Source organism: Oncorhynchus mykiss, unplaced genomic scaffold (assembly GCF_013265735.2).
Source record: "Oncorhynchus mykiss isolate Arlee unplaced genomic scaffold, USDA_OmykA_1.1 un_scaffold_342, whole genome shotgun sequence".
NCBI classification, from domain to species: domain Eukaryota; kingdom Metazoa; phylum Chordata; class Actinopteri; order Salmoniformes; family Salmonidae; genus Oncorhynchus; species Oncorhynchus mykiss.
Window position 1 is genome coordinate 130011 of NW_023493790.1, and position 19618 is coordinate 149628.

The following is a 19618-nucleotide window of genomic DNA, read 5'->3' on the forward strand; positions in this document are numbered from 1 at the left end:
CATTATAATGAGTTACTGCATTATCTTTCAGTTGTTAAATTTCACTTTCTGTAGGCTATGCCTGTTGGCCCATTCACTCCTAACAAGCTTGTTTTCTTCTGTCAATGTTGTCGTGGCCGAGTGGTTAAGGCGATGGACTAGAAATCCATTAGGATCTTCCTGCGCAGGTTCAAATCCTGCCGACAACGAAAATGCATTTTTTTGACCCCTCCGGAGGTTGAAGTTTAGTCATGTTTCTTATACCAATCGCATCCTCTCAGATCTCCGCAAGTACATAGGGATTAGTTGTCCATTTGGGATAGGACTGAAGGCCATCTGTCCCACTTCACACCTTTACACACCTGGTTATCCAGCCTTCTAGCTCTATAGGCCACAGTAGCATAGGTTACAGGTTTGTAGTCAAGCCACAGATTTCAGGTGAGATCCCATGATACACTCAACAATACAACAACACGATTCTCATGAATAACCATGAAGCCATTTGCTAAGATTTCCCCCATTTTGACATGTGGAAACCTGTTGTCACTCTTACCCTGACGGGAAGCTCCAGACACTTTTTTGGTCCTATCTGAGGCATTTTTAAATTCATGTCAAATTGGCCATATTCTGAAGACACTCTTAGGCTGCAGGGTAATCGAACTGGCCACATCTAAAGTCAAGCCACAGGTAACAGGTGAGAAACCTTGTTAAACCCTAAAAGAAAAAGAAAAAACTTGATTGCATTGAAAATAACCATTAAGTCATTCAGGTCGCAGACTCCCCTATAGGCATGGTTTGAAACCCCCTCCTGACAATTTTTTAGCGCCTGCATGTCATGCACCTTTGTAAAATCCAGTTGAAAAATAAATGACTTAAGGTAACGTAAATGACACCTAGTTAATATGAGTAGTGAATAACTATCGTATTTTTAATATTCTGCAAAAACAGCTAGTTGATGAGAGGCTGAAAGAGAATTGCAAGAATCGCGCAATTTCACAGGCGGGCCCCAAACAGGCAAATAACAAAAATAATCTCGGAACGCAGAACTCGTCGGTCGTTGTCAGTGGATTGTATTGGCGGGAAGAACAAAAATATTGTCTGCAGGGTAATCAAAGTCGCCGCATCTAATGTCAAGTCACAGGTGAGCTGCCTTGTTAAACCCTAAAAATAAATAATAACACGATTGCGTTGAAATGACTCATTAAGCCATTTGTAAGGATATACCCAATGTGGACCTGTTGTCACTCTTACCCTGATGGTTGCTGATATTTCCAGACACTTTTTCAGTCTTATCTGAGGAATTGTATCATTTATATCAGAATGGCCATATTCTGATGCCAGTTTAGCGCACATTCAATGACGATTTACTACTCTTTCCCATTGAAGGCCATATTGAGGCCAATGTCGGTGTCGGCTCTTCCTATCATTGTGAAGCAGAATTCACCAAGCGTTGGATTGTTCACCCACTAATAGGGAACGTGAGCTGGGTTTAGACCGTCGTGAGACGTGACCGTCGTGAGACAGGTTAGTTTTACCCAATCAATGACTGGACTTTTTAATTTATAAAAACAAATGACTATTGAAAGTGCAAGTCAGTATCGTGCATAGTTGTTCTGGTCTCTGTGGTGATTTTAGAGCGTTGTTCATATTTCTACTTTTACCGCATACACTTTAACCCGATACCCAGTTACTGTGCTGTAGTCTGGATGGCCGAGCGGTCTAAGGCGCTGCGTTCAGGTCGCAGTCTCCCATGGAGGCGTGGGTTCAAATCCCACTTCTGACAGTTTTTTAGTGCCTCTCAGGAGTCATGCTGCTCAGCAGTAATAATAAGAATGATGAAATAACAACTTCACACAGTGAAATAACAATTCATAATAAACACTCTCAAATGCAGACCTTCTGGAGCTGAGCAAAGATCAAGGTTAAATAAGAAAACAGCTGGACTTAATAACAAATGAATGAGGGGAACATTTTGTGTTATTGCATTATAATGAGTTACTGCATTATCTTTCAGTTGTTAAATTTCACTTTCTGTAGGCTATGCCTGTTGGCCCATTCACTCCTAACAAGCTTGTTTTCTTCTGTCAACGTTGTCGTGGCCGAGTGGTTAAGGCGATGGACTAGAAATCCATTAGGATCTTCCTGCGCTGTTTCAAATCCTGCCGACAACGAAAATGCATTTTTTTGACCCCTCCGGAGGTTGAAGTTTAGTCGTGTTTCTTATACCAATCGCATCCTCTCAGATCTCCGCAAGTACATAGGGATTAGTTGTCCATTTGGGATAGGACTGCAGGCCATCTGTCCCACTTCACACCTTTACACACCTGGTTATCCAGCCTTCTAGCTCTATAGGCCACAGTAGCATAGGTTACAGGTTTGTAGTCAAGCCACAGATTTCAGGTGAGATCCCATGATACACTCAACAATACAACAACACGATTCTCATGAATAACCATGAAGCCATTTGCTAAGATTTCCCCCATTTTGACATGTGGAAACCTGTTGTCACTCTTACCCTGACGGGAAGCTCCAGACACTTTTTTGGTCCTATCTGAGGCATTTTTAAATTCATGTCAAATTGGCCATATTCTGAAGACACTCTTAGGCTGCAGGGTAATCGAACTGGCCACATCTAAAGTCAAGCCACAGGTAACAGGTGAGAAACCTTGTTAAACCCTAAAAGAAAAAGAAAAAACTTGATTGCATTGAAAATAACCATTAAGTCATTCAGGTCGCAGACTCCCCTATAGGCATGGTTTGAAACCCCCTCCTGACAATTTTTTAGCGCCTGCACCTTTGTAAAATCCAGTTGAAAAATAAATGACTTAAGGTAACGTAAATGACACCTAGTTAATATGAGTAGTGAATAACTATCGTATTTTTAATATTCTGCAAAAACAGCTAGTTGATGAGAGGCTGAAAGAGAATTGCAAGAATCGCGCAATTTCACAGGCGGGCCCCAAACAGGCAAATAACAAAAATAATCTCGGAACGCAGAACTCGTCGGTCGTTGTCAGTGGATTGTATTGGCGGGAAGAACAAAAATATTGTCTGCAGGGTAATCAAAGTCGCCGCATCTAATGTCAAGTCACAGGTGAGCTGCCTTGTTAAACCCTAAAAATAAATAATAACACGATTGCGTTGAAATGACTCATTAAGCCATTTGTAAGGATTTCCCCAATGTGGACCTGTTGTCACTCTTACCCTGATGGTTGCTGATATTTCCAGACACTTTTTCAGTCTTATCTGAGCAATTGTATCATTTATATCAGAATGGCCATATTCTGATGCCAGTTTAGCGCTCATTCAATGACGATTTACTAGTCTTTCCCATTGAAGGCCATATTGAGGTTAAATCAATGACTGGACTTTTTAATTTATAAAAACAAATGACTATTGAAAGTGCAAGTCAGTATCGTGCATAGTTGTTCTGGTCTCTGTGGTGATTTTACAGAGTTGTTCATATTTCTACTTTTACCGCATACACTTTAACCCGATACCCAGTTACTGTGCTGTAGTCAGGATGGCCGAGCGGTCTAAGCCGCTGCGTTCAGTTCGCAGTCTCCCATGGAGGCGTGGGTTCAAATCCCACTTCTGACAGTTTTTTAGTGCCTCTCAGGAGTCATGCTGCTCAGCAGTAATAATAAGAATGATGAAATAACAACTTCACACAGTGAAATAACAATTCATAATAAACACTCTCAAATGCAGACCTTCTGGAGCTGAGCAAAGATCAAGGTTAAATAAGAAAACAGCTGGACTTAATAACAAATGAATGAGGGGAACATTTTGTGTTATTGCATTATAATGAGTTACTGCATTATCTTTCAGTTGTTAAATTTCACTTTCTGTAGGCTATGCCTGTTGGCCCATTCACTCCTAACAAGCTTGTTTTCTTCTGTCAACGTTGTCGTGGCCGAGTGGTTAAGGTGATGGACTAGAAATCCATTAGGATCTTCCTGTGCAGGTTCAAATCCTGCCGACAACGAAAATATATTTTTTTGACCCCTCCGGAGGTTGAAGTTTAGTCGTGTTTCTTATACCAATCGCATCCTCTCAGATCTCCGCAAGTACATAGGGATTAGTTGTCCATTTGGGATAGGACTGCAGGCCATCTGTCCCACTTCACACCTTTACACACCTGGTTATCCAGCCTTCTAGCTCTATAGGCCACAGTAGCATAGGTTACAGGTTTGTAGTCAAGCCACAGATTTCAGGTGAGATCCCATGATACACTCAACAATACAACAACACGATTCTCATGAATAACCATGAAGCCATTTGCTAAGATTTCCCACATTTTGACATGTGGAAACCTGTTGTCACTCTTACCTTGACGGGAAGCTCCAGACACTTTTTTGGTCCTAACTGAGGCATTTTTAAATTCATGTCAAATTGGCCATATTCTGAAGACACTCTTAGGCTGCAGGGTAATCGAACTGGCCACATCTAAAGTCAAGCCACAGGTAACAGGTGAGAAACCTTGTTAAACCCTAAAAGAAAAAGAAAAAACTTGATTGCATTGAAAATAACCATTAAGTCATTCAGGTCGCAGACTCCCCTATAGGCATGGTTTGAAACCCCCTCCTGACAATTTTTTAGCGCCTGCATGTCATGCACCTTTGTAAAATCCAGTTGAAAAATAAATGACTTAAGGTAACGTAAATGACACCTAGTTAATATGAGTAGTGAATAACTATCGTATTTTTAATATTCTGCAAAAACAGCTAGTTGATGAGAGGCTGAAAGAGAATTGCAAGAATCGCGCAATTTCACAGGCGGGCCCCAAACAGGCAAATAACAAAAATAATCTCGGAACGCAGAACTCGTCGGTCGTTGTCAGTGGATTGTATTGGCGGGAAGAACAAAAATATCGTCTGCAGGGTAATCAAAGTCGCCGCATCTAATGTCAAGTCACAGGTGAGCTGCCTTGTTAAACCCTAAAAATAAATAATAACACGATTGCGTTGAAATGACTCATTAAGCCATTTGTAAGGATTTCCCCCATGTGGACCTGTTGTCACTCTTACCCTGATGGTTGCTGATATTTCCAGACACTTTTTCAGTCTTATCTGAGGAATTTTATCATTTATATCAGAATGGCCATATTCTGATGCCAGTTTAGCGCTCATTCAATGACGATTTACTACTCTTTCCCATTGAAGGCCATATTGAGGTTAAATCAATGACTGGACTTTTTAATTTATAAAAACAAATGACTATTGAAAGTGCAAGTCAGTATCGTGCATTGTTGTTCTGGTCTCTGTGGTGATTTTAGAGCGTTGTTCATATTTCTACTTTTACCGCATACACTTTAACCCGATACCCAGTTACTGTGCTGTAGTCAGGATGGCCGAGCGGTCTAAGGCGCTGCGTTCAGGTCGCAGTCTCCCATGGAGGCGTGGGTTCAAATCCCACTTCTGACATTTTTTTAGTGCCTCTCAGGAGTCATGCTGCTCAGCAGTAATAATAAGAATGATGAAATAACAACTTCACACAGTGAAATAACAATTCATAATAAACACTCTCAAATGCAGACCTTCTGGAGCTGAGCAAAGATCAAGGTTAAATAAGAAAACAGCTGGACTTAATAACAAATGAATGAGGGGAACATTTTGTGTTATTGCATTATAATGAGTTACTGCATTATCTTTCAGTTGTTAAATTTCACTTTCTGTAGGCTATGCCTGTTGGCCCATTCACTCCTAACAAGCTTGCTTTCTTCTGTCAATGTTGTCGTGGCCGAGTGGTTAAGGCGATGGACTAGAAATCCATTAGGATCTTCCTGCGCAGGTTCAAATCCTGCCGACAACGAAAATGCATTTTTTTGACCCCTCCGGAGGTTGAAGTTTAGTCGTGTTTCTTAACCAATCGCATCCTCTCAGATCTCCGCAAGTACATAGGGATTAGTTGTCCATTTGGGATAGGACTGCAGGCCATCTGTCCCACTTCACACCTTTACACACCTGGTTATCCAGCCTTCTAGCTCTATAGGCCACAGTAGCATAGGTTACAGGTTTGTAGTCAAGCCACAGATTTCAGGTGAGATCCCATGATACACTCAACAATACAACAACACGATTCTCATGAATAACCATGAAGCCATTTGCTAAGATTTCCCCCATTTTGACATGTGGAAACCTGTTGTCACTCTTACCCTGACGGGAAGCTCCAGACACTTTTTTGGTCCTAACTGAGGCATTTTTAAATTCATGTCAAATTGGCCATATTCTGAAGACACTCTTAGGCTGCAGGGTAATCGAACTGGCCACATCTAAAGTCAAGCCACAGGTAACAGGTGAGAAACCTTGTTAAACCCTAAAAGAAAAAGAAATAACTTGATTGCATTGAAAATAACCATTAAGTCATTCATGTCGCAGACTCCCCTATAGGCATGGTTTGAAACCCCCTCCTGACAATTTTTTAGCGCCTGCATGTCATGCACCTTTGTAAAATCCAGTTGAAAAATAAATGACTTAAGGTAACGTAAATGACACCTAGTTAATATGAGTAGTGAATAACTACCGTATTTTTAATATTCTGCAAAAACAGCTAGTTGATGAGAGGCTGAAATAGAATTGCAAGAATCGCGCAATTTCACAGGCGGGCCCCAAACAGGCAAATAACAAAAATAATCTCGGAACGCAGAACTCGTCGGTCGTTGTCAGTGGATTGTATTGGCGGGAAGAACAAAAATATCGTCTGCAGGGTAATCAAAGTCGCCGCATCTAATGTCAAGTCACAGGTGAGCTGCCTTGTTAAACCCTAAAAATAAATAATAACACGATTGCGTTGAAATGACTCATTAAGCCATTTGTAAGGATTGAATGAGGGGAACATGTGGACCTGTTGTCACTCTTACCCTGATGGTTGCTGATATTTCCAGACACTTTTTCAGTCTTATCTGAGGAATTTTATCATTTATATCAGAATGGCCATATTCTGATGCCAGTTTAGCGCTCATTCAATGGCGATTTACTACTCTTTCCCATTGAAGGCCATATTGAGGTTAAATCAATGACTGGACTTTTTAATTTATAAAAACAAATGACTATTGAAAGTGCAAGTCAGTATCGTGCATAGTTGTTCTGGTCTCTGTGGTGATTTTAGAGCGTTGTTCATATTTCTACTTTTACCGCATACACTTTAACCCGATACCCAGTTACTGTGCTGTAGTCAGGATGGCCGAGCGGTCTAAGGCGCTGCGTTCAGGTCGCAGTCTCCCATGGAGGCGTGTGTTCAAATCCCACTTCTGACAGTTTTTTAGTGCCTCTCAGGAGCCATGCTGCTCAGCAGTAATAATAAGAATGATGAAATAACAACTTCACACAGTGAAATAACAATTCATAATAAACACTCTCAAATGCAGACCTTCTGGAGCTGAGCAAAGATCAAGGTTAAATAAGAAAACAGCTGGACTTAATAACAAATGAATGAGGGGAACATTTTGTGTTATTGCATTATAATGAGTTACTGCATTATCTTTCAGTTGTTAAATTTCACTTTCTGTAGGCTATGCCTGTTCGCCCATTCACTCCTAACAAGCCTGTTTTCTTCTGTCAACGTTGTCGTGGCCGAGTGGTTAAGGCGATGGACTAGATATCCATTAGGATCTTCCTGCGCAGGTTCAAATCCTGCCGACAACGAAAATGCTTTTTTTTGACCCCTCCGGAGGTTGAAGTTTAGTCGTGTTTCTTATACCAATCGCATCCTCTCAGATCTCCGCAAGTACATAGGGATTAGTTGTCCATTTGGGATAGGACTGCAGGCCATCTGTCCCACTTCACACCTTTACACACCTGGTTATCCAGCCTTCTAGCTCTATAGGCCACAGTAGCATAGGTTACAGGTTTGTAGTCAAGCCACATATTTCAGGTGAGATCCCATAATACACTCAACAATACAACAACACGATTCTCATGAATAACCATTAAGCCATTTGCTAAGATTTCCCCCATTTTGACATGTGGAAACCTGTTGTCACTCTTACCCTGACGGGAAGCTCCAGACACTTTTTTGGTCCTATCTGAGGCATTTTTAAATTCATGTCAAATTGGCCATATTCTGAAGACACTCTTATAGTCTGCAGGGTAATTGAACTGGTCACATCTAAAGTCAAGCCACAGGTAACAGGTGAGAAACCTTGTTAAACCCTAAAAGAAAAAGAAAAAACTTGATTGCATTGAAAATAACCATTAAGTCATTCAGGTCGCAGACTCCCCTATAGGCATGGTTTGAAACCCCCTCCTGACAACTTTTTAGCGCCTGCATGTCATGCACCTTTGTAAAATCCAGTTGAAAAATAAATGACTTAAGGTAACGTAAATGACACCTAGTTAATATGAGTAGTGAATAACTATCGTATTTTTAATATTCTGCAAAAACAGCTAGTTGATGAGAGGCTGAAAGAGAATTGCAAGAATCGCGCAATTTCACAGGCGGGCCCCAAACAGGCAAATAACAAAAATAATCTCGGAACGCAGAACTCGTCGGTCGTTGTCAGTGGATTGTATTGGCGGGAAGAACAAAAATATCGTCTGCAGGGTAATCGAAGTCGCCGCATCTCATGTCAAGTCACAGGTGAGCTGCCTTGTTAAACCCTAAAAATAAATAATAACACGATTGCTTTGAAATGACCCATTAAGCCATTTGTAAGGATTTCCCCATGTGAACCTGTTGTCACTCTTACCCTGATGGTTGCTGATATTTCCAGACACTTTTTCAGTCTTATCTGAGGAATTTTATCATTTATATCAGAATGGCCATATTCTGATGCCAGTTTAGCGCTCATTCAATGGCGATTTACTACTCTTTCCCATTGAAGGCCATATTGAGGTTAAATCAATGACTGGACTTTTTAATTTATAAAAACAAATGACTATTGAAAGTGCAAGTCAGTATCGTGCATAGTTGTTCTGGTCTCTGTGGTGATTTTAGAGCGTTGTTCATATTTCTACTTTTACCGCATACACTTTAACCCGATACCCAGTTACTGTGCTGTAGTCAGGATGGCCGAGCGGTCTAAGGCGCTGCGTTCAGGTCGCAGTCTCCCATGGAGGCGTGTGTTCAAATCCCACTTCTGACAGTTTTTTAGTGCCTCTCAGGAGCCATGCTGCTCAGCAGTAATAATAAGAATGATGAAATAACAACTTCACACAGTGAAATAACAATTCATAATAAACACTCTCAAATGCAGACCTTCTGGAGCTGAGCAAAGATCAAGGTTAAATAAGAAAACAGCTGGACTTAATAACAAATGAATGAGGGGAACATTTTGTGTTATTGCATTATAATGAGTTACTGCATTATCTTTCAGTTGTTAAATTTCACTTTCTGTAGGCTATGCCTGTTCGCCCATTCACTCCTAACAAGCCTGTTTTCTTCTGTCAACGTTGTCGTGGCCGAGTGGTTAAGGCGATGGACTAGATATCCATTAGGATCTTCCTGCGCAGGTTCAAATCCTGCCGACAACGAAAATGCTTTTTTTTGACCCCTCCGGAGGTTGAAGTTTAGTCGTGTTTCTTATACCAATCGCATCCTCTCAGATCTCCGCAAGTACATAGGGATTAGTTGTCCATTTGGGATAGGACTGCAGGCCATCTGTCCCACTTCACACCTTTACACACCTGGTTATCCAGCCTTCTAGCTCTATAGGCCACAGTAGCATAGGTTACAGGTTTGTAGTCAAGCCACATATTTCAGGTGAGATCCCATAATACACTCAACAATACAACAACACGATTCTCATGAATAACCATTAAGCCATTTGCTAAGATTTCCCCCATTTTGACATGTGGAAACCTGTTGTCACTCTTACCCTGACGGGAAGCTCCAGACACTTTTTTGGTCCTATCTGAGGCATTTTTAAATTCATGTCAAATTGGCCATATTCTGAAGACACTCTTATAGTCTGCAGGGTAATTGAACTGGTCACATCTAAAGTCAAGCCACAGGTAACAGGTGAGAAACCTTGTTAAACCCTAAAAGAAAAAGAAAAAACTTGATTGCATTGAAAATAACCATTAAGTCATTCAGGTCGCAGACTCCCCTATAGGCATGGTTTGAAACCCCCTCCTGACAACTTTTTAGCGCCTGCATGTCATGCACCTTTGTAAAATCCAGTTGAAAAATAAATGACTTAAGGTAACGTAAATGACACCTAGTTAATATGAGTAGTGAATAACTATCGTATTTTTAATATTCTGCAAAAACAGCTAGTTGATGAGAGGCTGAAAGAGAATTGCAAGAATCGCGCAATTTCACAGGCGGGCCCCAAACAGGCAAATAACAAAAATAATCTCGGAACGCAGAACTCGTCGGTCGTTGTCAGTGGATTGTATTGGCGGGAAGAACAAAAATATCGTCTGCAGGGTAATCGAAGTCGCCGCATCTCATGTCAAGTCACAGGTGAGCTGCCTTGTTAAACCCTAAAAATAAATAATAACACGATTGCTTTGAAATGACCCATTAAGCCATTTGTAAGGATTTCCCCATGTGAACCTGTTGTCACTCTTACCCTGATGGTTGCTGATATTTCCAGACACTTTTTCAGTCTTATCTGAGGAATTTTATCATTTATATCAGAATGGCCATATTCTGATGCCAGTTTAGCGCTCATTCAATGGCGATTTACTACTCTTTCCCATTGAAGGCCATATTGAGGTTAAATCAATGACTGGACTTTTTAATTTATAAAAACAAATGACTATTGAAAGTGCAAGTCAGTATCGTGCATAGTTGTTCTGGTCTCTGTGGTGATTTTAGAGCGTTGTTCATATTTCTACTTTTACCGCATACACTTTAACCCGATACCCAGTTACTGTGCTGTAGTCAGGATGGCCGAGCGGTCTAAGGCGCTGCGTTCAGGTCGCAGTCTCCCATGGAGGCGTGTGTTCAAATCCCACTTCTGACAGTTTTTTAGTGCCTCTCAGGAGCCATGCTGCTCAGCAGTAATAATAAGAATGATGAAATAACAACTTCACACAGTGAAATAACAATTCATAATAAACACTCTCAAATGCAGACCTTCTGGAGCTGAGCAAAGATCAAGGTTAAATAAGAAAACAGCTGGACTTAATAACAAATGAATGAGGGGAACATTTTGTGTTATTGCATTATAATGAGTTACTGCATTATCTTTCAGTTGTTAAATTTCACTTTCTGTAGGCTATGCCTGTTGGCCCATTCACTCCTAACAAGCCTGTTTTCTTCTGTCAATGTTGTCGTGGCCGAGTGGTTAAGGCGATGGACTAGATATCCATTAGGATCTTCCTGCGCAGGTTCAAATCCTGCCGACAACGAAAATGCTTTTTTTTGACCCCTCCGGAGGTTGAAGTTTAGTCGTGTTTCTTATACCAATCGCATCCTCTCAGATCTCCGCAAGTACATAGGGATTAGTTGTCCATTTGGGATAGGACTGCAGGCCATCTGTCCCACTTCACACCTTTACACACCTGGTTATCCAGCCTTCTAGCTCTATAGGCCACAGTAGCATAGGTTACAGGTTTGTAGTCAAGCCACAGATTTCAGGTGAGATCCCATGATACACTCAACAATACAACAACACGATTCTCATGAATAACCATTAAGCCATTTGCTAAGATTTCCCTTATTTTGACATGTGGAAACCTGTTGTCACTCTTACCCTGACGGGAAGCTCCAGACACTTTTTTGGTCCTATCTGAGGCATTTTTAAATTCATGTCAAATTGGCCATATTCTGAAGACACTCTTATAGTCTGCAGGGTAATCGAACTGGCCACATCTAAAGTCAAGCCGCAGGTAACAGGTGAGAAACCTTGTTAAACCCTAAAAGAAAAAGAAAAAACTTGATTGCATTGAAAATAACCATTAAGTCATTCAGGTCGCAGACTCCCCTATAGGCATGGTTTGAAACCCCCTCCTGACAACTTTTTAGCGCCTGCATGTCATGCACCTTTGTAAAATCCAGTTGAAAAATAAATGACTTAAGGTAACGTAAATGACACCTAGTTAATATGAGTAGTGAATAACTATCGTATTTTTAATATTCTGCAAAAACAGCTAGTTGATGAGAGGCTGAAAGAGAATTGCAAGAATTGCGCAATTTCACAGGCGGCCCCCAAACTGGCAAATAACAAAAATAATCTCGGAACGCAGAACTCGTCGGACGTTGTCAGTGGATTGTATTGGCGGGAAGAACAAAAATATCGTCTGCAGGGTAATCGAAGTCGCCGCATCTAATGTCAAGTCACAGGTGAGCTGCCTTGTTAAACCCTAAAAATAAATAATAACACAATTGCGTTGAAATGACCCATTAAGCCATTTGTAAGGATTTCCCCCATGTGGACCTGTTGTCACTCTTACCCTGATGGTTGCTGATATTTCCAGACACTTTTTCAGTCTTATCTGAGGAATTTTATCATTTATATCAGAATGGCCATATTCTGATGCCAGTTTAGCGCTCATTCAATGGCGATTTACTACTCTTTCCCATTGAAGGCCATATTGAGGTTAAATCAATGACTGGACTTTTTAATTTATGAAAAACAAATGACTATTGAAAGTGCAAGTCAGTATCGTGCATAGTTGTTCTGGTCTCTGTGGTGATTTTAGAGCGCTGTTCATATTTCTACTTTTACCGCATACACTTTAACCCGATACCCAGTTACTGTGCTGTAGTCAGGATGGCCGAGCGGTCTAAGGCGCTGCGTTCAGGTCGCAGTCTCCCATGGAGGCGTGGGTTCAAATCCCACTTCTGACAGCTTTTTAGTGCCTCTCAGGAGTCATGCTGCTCAGCAGTAATAATAAGAATGATGAAATAACAACTTCACACAGTGAAATAACAATTCATAATAAACACTCTCAAATGCAGACCTTCTGGAGCTGAGCAAAGATCAAGGTTAAATAAGAAAACAGCTGGACTTAATAACAAATGAATGAGGGGAACATTTTGTGTTATTGCATTATAATGAGTTACTGCATTATCTTTCAGTTGTTAAATTTCACTTTCTGTAGGCTATGCCTGTTGGCCCATTCACTCCTAACAAGCCTGTTTTCTTCTGTCAACGTTGTCGTGGCCGAGTGGTTAAGGCGATGGACTAGATATCCATTAGGATCTTCCTGCGCAGGTTCAAATCCTGCCGACAACGAAAATGCTTTTTTTTGACCCCTCCGGAGGTTGAAGTTTAGTCGTGTTTCTTATACCAATCGCATCCTCTCAGATCTCCGCAAGTACATAGGGATTAGTTGTCCATTTGGGATAGGACTGCAGGCCATCTGTCCCACTTCACACCTTTACACACCTGGTTATCCAGCCTTCTAGCTCTATAGGCCACAGTAGCATAGGTTACAGGTTTGTAGTCAAGCCACAGATTTCAGGTGAGATCCCATGATACACTCAACAATACAACAACACGATTCTCATGAATAACCATTAAGCCATTTGCTAAGATTTCCCTTATTTTGACATGTGGAAACCTGTTGTCACTCTTACCCTGACGGGAAGCTCCAGACACTTTTTTGGTCCTATTTGAGGCATTTTTAAATTCATGTCAAATTGGCCATATTCTGAAGACACTCTTATAGTCTGCAGGGTAATCGAACTGGCCACATCTAAAGTCAAGCCGCAGGTAACAGGTGAGAAACCTTGTTAAACCCTAAAAGAAAAAGAAAAAACTTGATTGCATTGAAAATAACCATTAAGTCATTCAGGTCGCAGACTCCCCTATAGGCATGGTTTGAAACCCCCTCCTGACAACTTTTTAGCGCCTGCATGTCATGCACCTTTGTAAAATCCAGTTGAAAAATAAATGACTTAAGGTAACGTAAATGACACCTAGTTAATATGAGTAGTGAATAACTATCGTATTTTTAATATTCTGCAAAAACAGCTAGTTGATGAGAGGCTGAAAGAGAATTGCAAGAATTGCGCAATTTCACAGGCGGCCCCCAAACTGGCAAATAACAAAAATAATCTCGGAACGCAGAACTCGTCGGACGTTGTCAGTGGATTGTATTGGCGGGAAGAACAAAAATATCGTCTGCAGGGTAATCGAAGTCGCCGCATCTAATGTCAAGTCACAGGTGAGCTGCCTTGTTAAACCCTAAAAATAAATAATAACACAATTGCGTTGAAATGACCCATTAAGCCATTTGTAAGGATTTCCCCCATGTGGACCTGTTGTCACTCTTACCCTGATGGTTGCTGATATTTCCAGACACTTTTTCAGTCTTATCTGAGGGATTTTATCATTTATATCAGAATGGCCATATTCTGATGCCAGTTTAGCACTCATTCAATGGCGATTTACTACTCTTTCCCATTGAAGGCCATATTGAGGTTAAATCAATGACTGGACTTTTTAATTGATGAAAAACAAATGACTATTGAAAGTGCAAGTCAGTATCGTGCATAGTTGTTCTGGTCTCTGTGGTGATTTTAGAGCGTTGTTCATATTTCTACTTTTACCGCATACACTTTAACCCGATACCCAGTTACTGTGCTGTAGTCAGGATGGCCGAGCGGTCTAAGGCGCTGCGTTCAGGTCGCAGTCTCCCATGGAGGCGTGGGTTCAAATCCCACTTCTGACAGTTTTTTAGTGCCTCTCAGGAGTCATGCTGCTCAGCAGTAATAATAAGAATGATGAAATAACAACTTCACACAGTGAAATAACAATTCATAATAAACACTCTCAAATGCAGACCTTCTGGAGCTGAGCAAAGATCAAGGTTAAATAAGAAAACAGCTGGACTTAATAACAAATGAATGAGGGGAACATTTTGTGTTATTGCATTATAATGAGTTACTGCATTATCTTTCAGTTGTTAAATTTCACTTTCTGTAGGCTATGCCTGTTGGCCCATTCACTCCTAACAAGCCTGTTTTTTTCTGTCAATGTTGTCGTGGCCGAGTGGTTAAGGTGATGGACTAGAAATGCATTAGGATCTTCCTGTGTAGGTTCAAATCCTGCCGACAATGAAAACGCATTTTTTTGACCACTCCGGAGGTTGAAGTTTAGTCGTGTTTCTTATACCAATCGCATCCTCTCAGATCTCCGCAAGTACATAGGGATAGTTGTCCATTTGGGATAGGACTGCAGGCCATCTATCCCACTTCACACCTTTACACACCTGGTTATCCAGCCTTCTAGCTCTATAGGCCACAGTAGCATAGGTTACAGGTTTGTAGTCAAGCCACAGATTTCAGGTGAGATCCCATGATACACTCAACAATACAACAACACGATTCTCATGAATAACCATTAAGCCATTTGCTAAGATTTCCCCCATTTTGACATGTGGAAACCTGTTGTCACTCTTACCCTGACGGGAAGCTCCAGACACTTTTTTGGTCCTATCTGAGGCATTTTTAAATTCATGTCAAATTGGCCATATTCTGAAGACACTCTTATAGTCTGCAGGGTAATCGAACTGGCCACATCTAAAGTCAAGCCACAGGTAACAGGTGAGAAACCTTGTTAAACCCTAAAAGAAAAATAAAAAACTTGATTGCATTGAAAATAACCATTAAGTCATTCAGGTCGCAGACTCCCCTATAGGCATGGTTTGAAACCCCCTCCTGACAACTTTTTAGCGCCTGCATGTCATGCACCTTTGTAAAATCCAGTTGAAAAATAAATGACTTAATTTTAAGGTAACGTAAATGACACCTAGTTAATATGAGTAGTGAATAACTATCGTATTTTTAATATTCTGCAAAAACAGCTAGTTGATGAGAGGCTGAAAGAGAATTGCAAGAATCGCGCAATTTCACAGGCGGGCCCCAAACAGGCAAATAACAAAAATAATCTCGGAACGCAGAACTCGTCGGTCGTTGTCAGTGGATTGTATTGGCGGGAAGAACAAAAATATCGTCTGCAGGGTAATCAAAGTCGCCGCATCTAATGTCAAGTCACAGGTGAGCTGCCTTGTTAAACCCTAAAAATAAATAATAACACGATTGCGTTGAAATTACTCATTAAGCCATTTGTAAGGATTTCCCCCATGTGGACCTGTTGTCACTCTTACCCTGATGGTTGCTGATATTTCCAGACACTTTTTCAGTCTTATCTGAGGAATTTTATCATTTATATCAGAATGGCCATATTCTGATGCCAGTTTAGCGCTCATTCAATGACGATTTACTACTCTTTACCATTGAAGGCCATATTGAGGTTAAATCAATGACTGGACTTTTTAATTTATAAAAACAAATGACTATTGAAAGTGCAAGTCAGTATCGTGCATAGTTGTTCTGGTCTCTGTGGTGATTTTAGAGCGTTGTTCATATTTCTACTTTTACCGCATACACTTTAACCCGATACCCAGTTACTGTGCTGTAGTCAGGATGGCTGAGCGGTCTAAGGCGCTGCGTTCAGGTCGCAGTCTCCCATGGAGGTGTGGGTTCAAATCCCACTTCTGACATTTTTTTAGTGCCTCTCAGGAGTCATGCTGCTCAGCAGTAATAATAAGAATGATGAAATAACAACTTCACACAGTGAAATAACAATTCATAATAAACACTCTCAAATGCAGACCTTCTGGAGCTGAGCAAAGATCAAGGTTAAATAAGAAAACAGCTGGACTTAATAACAAATGAATGAGGGGAACATTTTGTGTTATTGCATTATAATGAGTTACTGCATTATCTTTCAGTTGTTAAATTTCACTTTCTGTAGGCTATGCCTGTTGGCCCATTCACTCCTAACAAGCCTGCTTTCTTCTGTCATAGTTGTCGTGGCCGAGTGGTTAAGGCGATGGACTAGAAATCCATTAGGATCTTCCTGCGCAGGTTCAAATCCTGCCGACAACGAAAATGCATTTTTTTGACCCCTCCGGAGGTTGAAGTTTAGTCGTGTTTCTTATACCAATCGCATCCTCTCAGATCTCCGCAAGTACATAGGGATTAGTTGTCCATTTGGGATAGGACTGCAGGCCATCTGTCCCACTTCACACCTTTACACACCTGGTTATCCAGCCTTCTAGCTCTATAGGCCACAGTAGCATAGGTTACAGGTTTGTAGTCAAGCCACAGATTTCAGGTGAGATCCCATGATACACTCAACAATACAACAACACGATTCTCATGAATAACCATTAAGCCATTTGCTAAGATTTCCCCCATTTTGACATGTGGAAACCTGTTGTCACTCTTACCCTGACGGGAAGCTCCAGACACTTTTTTGGTCCTATCTGAGGCATTTTTAAATTCATGTCAAATTGGCCATATTCTGAAGACACTCTTAGGCTGCAGGGTAATCGAACTGGCCACATCTAAAGTCAAGCCACAGGTAACAGGTGAGAAACCTTGTTAAACCCTAAAAGAAAAAGAAAAAACTCGATTGCATTGAAAATAACCATTAAGTCATTCAGGTCGCAGACTCCCCTATAGGCATGGTTTGAAACCCCCTCCTGACAACTTTTTAGCGCCGGCATGTCATGCACCTTTGTAAAATCCAGTTGAAAAATAAATGACTTAAGGTAACGTAAATGACACCTAGTTAATATGAGTAGTGAATAACTATCGTATTTTTAATATTCTGCAAAAACAGCTAGTTGATGAGAGGCTGAAAGAGAATTGCAAGAATTGCGCAATTTCACAGGCGGGCCCCAAACAGGCAAATAACAAAAATAATCTCGGAACGCAGAACTCGTCGGTCGTTGTCAGTGGATTGTATTGGCGGGAAGAACAAAAATATCGTCTGCAGGGTAATCGAAGTCGCCGCATCTAATGTCAAGTCACAGGTGAGCTGCCTTGTTAAACCCTAAAAATAAATAATAACACGATTGCGTTGAAATGACCCATTAAGCCATTTGTAAGGATTTCCCCCATGTGGACCTGTTGTCACTCTTACCCTGATGGTTGCTGATATTTCCAGACACTTTTTCAGTCTTATCTAAGGAATTGTATCATTTATATCAGAATGGCCATATTCTGATGCCAGTTTAGCGCTCATTCAATGGCGATTTACTACTCTTTCCCATTGAAGGCCATATTGAGGTTAAATCAATGACTGGACTTTTTAATTTATAAAAACAAATGACTATTGAAAGTGCAAGTCAGTATCGTGCATAGTTGTTCTGGTCTCTGTGGTGATTTTAGAGCGTTGTTCATATTTCTACTTTTACCGCATACACTTTAACCCGATACCCAGTTACTGTGCTGTAGTCAGGATGGCCGAGCGTTCTAAGGCGCTGCGTTCAGGTCGCAGTCTCCCATGGAGGCGTGGGTTCAAATCCCACTTCTGACAGTTTTTTAGTGCCTCTCAGGAGTCATGCTGCTCAGCAGTAATAATAAGAATGATGAAATAACAACTTCACACAGTGAAATAACAATTCATAATAAACACTCTCAAATGCAGACCTTCTGGAGCTGAGCAAAGATCAAGGTTAAATAAGAAAACAGCTGGACTTAATAACAAATTAATGAGGGGAACATTTTGTGTTATTGCATTATAATGAGTTACTGCATTATCTTTCAGTTGTTAAATTTCACTTTCTGTAGGCTATGCCTGTTGGCCCATTCACTCCTAACAAGCTTGTTTTCTTCTGTCAACGTTGTCGTGGCCGAGTGGTTAAGGCGATGGACTAGAAATCCATTAGGATCTTCCTGCGCAGGTTCAAATCCTGCCGACAACGAAAATGCATTTTTTTGACCCCTCCCGAGGTTGAAGTTTAGTCGTGTTTCTTATACCAATCGCATCCTCTCAGATCTCCGCAAGTACATAGGGATTAGTTGTCCATTTGGGATAGGACTGCAGGCCATCTATCCCACTTCACACCTTTACACACCTGGTTATCCAGCCTACTAGCTCTCTAGGCCACAGTAGCATAGGTTACAGGTTTGTAGTCAAGCCACATATTTCAGGTGAGATCCCATGATACACTCAACAATACAACAACACGATTCTCATGAATAACCATGAAGCCATTTGCTAAGATTTCCCCCATTTTGACATGTGGAAACCTGTTGTCACTCTTACCCTGACGGGAAGCTCCAGACACTTTTTTGGTCCTATCTGAGGCATTTTTAAATTCATGTCAAATTGGCCATATTCTGAAGACACTCTTATAGTCTGCAGGGTAATCCAACTGGCCACATCTAAAGTCAAGCCACAGGTAACAGGTGAGAAACCTTGTTAAACCCTAAAAGAAAAAGAAAAAACTCGATTGCATTGAAAATAACCATTAAGTCATTCAGGTCGCAGACTCCCCTATAGGCATGGTTTGAAACCCCCTCCTGACAACTTTTTAGCGCCTGCATGTCATGCACCTTTGTAAAATCCAGTTGAAAAATAAATGACTTAAGGTAACGTAAATGACACCTAGTTAATATGAGTAGTGAATAACTATCGTATTTTTAATATTCTGCAAAAACAGCTAGTTGATGAGAGGCTGAAAGAGAATTGCAAGAATCGCGCAATTTCACAGGCGGGCCCCAAACAGGCAAATAACAAAAATAATCTCGGAACGCAGAACTCGTCGGTCGTTGTCAGTGGATTGTATTGGCGGGAAGAACAAAAATATCGTCTGCAGGGTAATCGAAGTCGCCGCATCTAATGTCAAGTCACAGGTGAGCTGCCTTGTTAAACCCTAAAAATAAATAATAACACGATTGCGTTGAAATGACCCATTAAGCCATTTGTAAGGATTTCCCCCAT

The 19618-nt window shown here is 41.0% G+C and overlaps 7 non-coding genes across 7 annotated transcripts; all 7 read left to right on the forward strand.

Moving 5' to 3' along the window:
- Positions 1–106: 106 nt before the first annotated feature.
- trnas-aga lies at positions 107–188 on the forward strand. The gene has a single exon. It is a non-coding gene; the product is annotated as a tRNA-Ser (tRNA).
- A 5134-nt stretch (positions 189–5322) lies between these two features.
- Positions 5323–5405, forward strand: trnal-cag. The gene has a single exon. It is a non-coding gene; the product is annotated as a tRNA-Leu (tRNA).
- A 306-nt stretch (positions 5406–5711) lies between these two features.
- On the forward strand, positions 5712–5793 carry trnas-aga. Its single transcript has one exon. It is a non-coding gene; the product is annotated as a tRNA-Ser (tRNA).
- Positions 5794–12637: 6844 nt separating this feature from the next.
- trnal-cag lies at positions 12638–12720 on the forward strand. The gene has a single exon. It is a non-coding gene; the product is annotated as a tRNA-Leu (tRNA).
- Positions 12721–14466: 1746 nt separating this feature from the next.
- On the forward strand, positions 14467–14549 carry trnal-cag. Its single transcript has one exon. It is a non-coding gene; the product is annotated as a tRNA-Leu (tRNA).
- Positions 14550–16688: 2139 nt separating this feature from the next.
- On the forward strand, positions 16689–16770 carry trnas-aga. The gene has a single exon. It is a non-coding gene; the product is annotated as a tRNA-Ser (tRNA).
- A 1744-nt stretch (positions 16771–18514) lies between these two features.
- Positions 18515–18596, forward strand: trnas-aga. The gene has a single exon. It is a non-coding gene; the product is annotated as a tRNA-Ser (tRNA).
- Positions 18597–19618: the final 1022 nt, after the last annotated feature.